General features: G+C 40.2%; 1 pseudogene; it reads left to right on the forward strand.

Annotated features, from left to right (window-relative positions):
• The first annotated feature begins 347 nt into the window (after positions 1–347).
• On the forward strand, positions 348–1,602 carry LOC116759024 (annotated as a pseudogene).
• The last annotated feature ends 2,761 nt before the right edge of the window (positions 1,603–4,363 follow it).

The raw sequence follows: 4,363 nt of genomic DNA on the forward strand, positions 1-4,363 counted from the left end.
AAGTTTGCAAGTAATGATGTTTTTCTTCCAGTGAGCATTTGGAATCCCATGCCCCCTGCAGTGGAAGTGTGGAATCCTAACCACTGGATTGCCTGGGAACTCCCAGTACTAGACCTTTTGGAAGGAGTTGGAGAGTAGGGATAGTGGCTCAGAAAGAGCTTCTCTTTCAGAAATGTGGCTGCTAAGCCCCAGTGCCTGTGATACTTGTGCTTGACAACCACAAACTTCGAAGGTGGGAGTCAATCATTTTGATAAGTCTCCTGAAAGAAACAGCTAGCAGGAGCTGAACCCTTTTTCCATTTGGCCTCGTGGCAAAGGCAGAGATCATGCCAGCAGCTCCACACAGTATGATGTGCTCACTAGTGCCCTCTGAACAATCTTCTGGTGCCTTGCCTAAAGACAATGCCCCATTTTCTTGGGATTCCTTGGATGAGGATGGATTGGATGACTCCTTGCTGGAACTGTCTGATGGAAAAGATGATGGCCATTTCAGTTTCACGGAGGAAGATTCAGGAGCTTTTGAAGGATGATAACCTATCAAATGAGCACTTTTCTTGGGGAGGTGGCTTGTCTAACGATGACAGCAGGAACGTTGAGAAGGGAGGGAAAGGGAGTCAAATTCCACTTGATACTCCCCAAGAGAAAAATTCATTGTATAGCTTGGGACCAGAAGCTGAGACCTCTGGCCTCTTCAAACTACCTCAACTAAATACATCAGCTGGTCATGGACCAACTCCTACTAAACCATTGAACAGACGCTTTGCACTAGAAAAGAATCTTATAAAAGTTACAGTTGCACCATTTGATCCAACAGTTTGTGATGTTGCACTTGATAAGGACAAGAATGATACATCCGAAGTTACTGAAAAACCCTCCTCCCTTGGAGAAGAGATGAGAGAAGATGGTCTTAGCCTAAATGAGAGCACAGTTTTCACAGAATCTGAAGGGATCAGCCCCAATAATTCTGCCTATGATGGGCCCCCACTCCCTTCTTCAAACAGTAAGTTTCAACAAACTGTCTCTGATAAAAATATATCTAACAGTAAGAAAACTACACCTGTAACCTCTCAGATATTGAACCATTTAAAGACTCCTTCTAATACGGGGTCATCCTGGAGAAATGGATCACATAAATCAAGTTTTGAAATCAGGTTTCCAGTTGTTTCCAGTTCATCAAACAAACATTTTCTTGACAAGGATTCTGGGAAGCTGAAGGTCCATGAAAAAAGACTAGGCAAAGTCATTCCTGTTCTGCAAACCAAAACAAGGACTAATATTCTGATGTTTTCACCATCAGATCTAAAAAAGCAAAAGCAAAGTTATCTCAGGAATGTCATTGCTCATATAGAAGACCCAGTGGACTCTAACCAAGGTACCTTGGGGGAGCTGTGTGCCTTGATGGATCACGTTTATCACATGCAGAACCCAAAATGGTAGCATCCTTCGGACCTCACCAGGTGAAACTATGCCTGGTTCCAACAGAAATCTCTGCAAAAATACAGTCTGACTCAGTGGGTTGACGGGAACATGCGAAGCCACCATCGGTTCCAGCGTCTACCAGATTTCCTGTACAGTCCATTTGTCTCCTCCCATCAGCAATGAAGGTCCCTATCCAGGGTCCTGTCCAGAGCAGCATCTCATCTTCTGCTGTTTTGTGCTTTGTAGATTTTAAAATTTATTTTTCACAACATTTTTATTTAAAGAACTTGTCACCTTTTGGAAATGCCCATTGCTGACTTGAAATTTTTTGTATAAGGTCCTTCCTGTTTGTGTGTGTCTATGCATTTAAGCAGTGTTGAGTTGATATAGTTTTAATTTTTTAATTTAAATTGAAGGTGGCTACCGCCTGAAAGCCAGCATTAAGTCAAAACACCCAGGCTCAAGCAAAACACCCACCTCTGTGCAGAGGTGAAGTCTACTTCTGGTGCCCAAAAGAAATCATCTTTTAATCTCCTATGAGGAAGAGATTCTTTATCAGGCTGCAAGCCAGTGTTAATTATTGCTGGTGACTTATAAATGGATACAAGTCACTTTTAGCAACCCCTCTTACTTTTTTTATTTGAATCTCCGAATACCTGTCAGTATTTTAAAAGTTGGTAATCCAGCACATCTGAAGAGTTGAAAGGACAAATTAAAAGTGTAAACCTTCTCTTCTTTTTGTACCTACTAGCTGCCTTTATTTTTTGGCTTTTTTTTTCATTCTTCATTACATTTATTTTGCACAATAGTGTTTACAAATCTTGTACATCTTAACTCTAATAGAAGAATAGCAATAACAACCCCTGTTGACTAACAACCCCTGTTGACGACTAACAACCCCTGTTGATTTGCAGTCTTGTGACTGTTTGCCTTCTCTGCCTTTCTTCAAGGATTTTCCTTCTTTTTTCCCCAGTGACCTTAGGGCTCTACCAGCATATTCCTGTATCCTGTTAGACATAGATATGCCTCTTAAGAAAAGCCTTACTGTACTCATTATTGAAGAACCACCTACCCAGAGTCTTGACTCTAGGACAGGCCAGAAAGCAGTGCTATTGAGAGGTGTCAGTTGGTCTTCAGTTTCATCTGCTGAACCCCAACTTCAAGTATGAGTTGACATATTAGTCAGTGAGCTTCCATCCTGTGGGAGAGACTTTGGAGAAGCTGTCTTTTGTCTCCATTATTAGTTAATAAGAGGTGCCTTTTGGTCCAGGATGTTACCATCTCCTTACTTGGTCAAATCTCTGATGTATAGTTTTACAAAACTACTAAAGTGGATCTAAAATAGTTTTGATTAAGCCTGTGCTCAAAGCATTACCTGATCTTAAGGGTAATGCTATGTGCAGCTATCTTAATGGATGTCTTAGGAGTTTGTTATTCTCTTTACAGACAGCTCTAGACATCTCTCGGGAGATTTTGCAGTCTGGCATTTGTGCTGCTGTTCACTCTCTGTGAAGGTTGTACCTAGTTGCTATAGCACGGCCTGTGATACTGGTCTCACTGCCTTTGTCTGGTTTTGTTCTTCCATAAGCCCCATCTTTGTATGCCAGTAACCCATCTTAAACATCCTGCCCTACTTTAGAAACTGACTTGGGAGAAACTTGGTCATAGTTACCAGTAAACTTAGATAGACATCCCTAAGTGTTAACTATTTCTATCCAGTCAAGGATTCTCTTTTCCTTCAACATTTGGTTTAGAATCTGGGAACAAAATGCAAAGGGGAAGTTCTGTGCAAAGGCAAGAGTCAAAATCTGTTATTTCAATTGGCATTGCCTATATCGGTCACTTCTCCAGGTTTCCGTAAATTAGCTTGATGGAGTGGGGCAGACACACATCCACCTTTGGAACTATAGCATAGTTAGAATTCATTGTTACTGGAATAACTAGCATTGCAGTTGTCTTGTTCCCCACAGATAACCAAGGAGTAAAGGGACAGCCTCTTGCTTAGGCAAAAGTCTAAGACTCATGTTCCTGCCTCCCTGGTACAGGAGGGTTTAATACTGATGTGTAATGGGAGCATCACCTTTGCCAAATCAAATGAGTGACGGGTTAACGAGAAAATGTGACAATCACATTTTGTCTTTGTTCAAATAATTATGTTTTTCCAAAGCTTTAGCAGCTTACTTAAATCTGTTAGACTGGGGACGGAGAGAACTGTTCCCTAGCGGTTAACGTGGTATTCTTTAAGAAGAAAAACAAAGGCAAAGAAAACTCATTATTAGGCTTGTTTGCCTTAAAGATGGTAGTGGGTAGAATCTAGAGTTTTAATCTGTTTTTAAAAGCTACATATCTCATATTTGGTGTTGGCCTCTAAGTCTAATTTTCATGTAGAATTCTTGCCATGTTGTTTTATTTGCCATAAGCATTGTGTGCATTTAACTGCCTACCTAGCCTTCTTCATCTGTGATGACCTTCTCCCCACAGGGGTCTTGACAATACAGAGTATGAATGTGCTGTTTACATAGTTTACTTGTAAGTAAAGAGCCTGAAATAACCTGTAGTTTTGCATCTAATGTGGACCCCAATTTATTTTGGTTGTTGTCAGGATCAATTATGAAACTGAAGTTTGGTGCCTCCTCTTTATCATGTTTTTCCCCTTGTAGCAGTTGTGTTTAATGTCATTAAAAAGAAATAAAATTTCTTGTCAGTGAAAAAAAAAATCACAATGAGATACCATGTCATGGGATGTGTATAGTAAAAAACAAAATTTTAATGAAAATAACAAGTATTGGAGAGGATGTGAAGAGATTGAAACCCTCATATATTGCTGATGGGAATAGAAATTGGTTCTGCCACTGTGGAAAACCATTTGATGGTTCCTCAAAAAGTTAAATATAGAGTTATCATATGACCCAGGAATTCCACTTCTAGTTATACACCCAAAATA

The sequence above is a fragment of the Phocoena sinus genome, chromosome 9, assembly GCF_008692025.1.
Source record: "Phocoena sinus isolate mPhoSin1 chromosome 9, mPhoSin1.pri, whole genome shotgun sequence".
NCBI lineage: Eukaryota > Metazoa > Chordata > Mammalia > Artiodactyla > Phocoenidae > Phocoena > Phocoena sinus.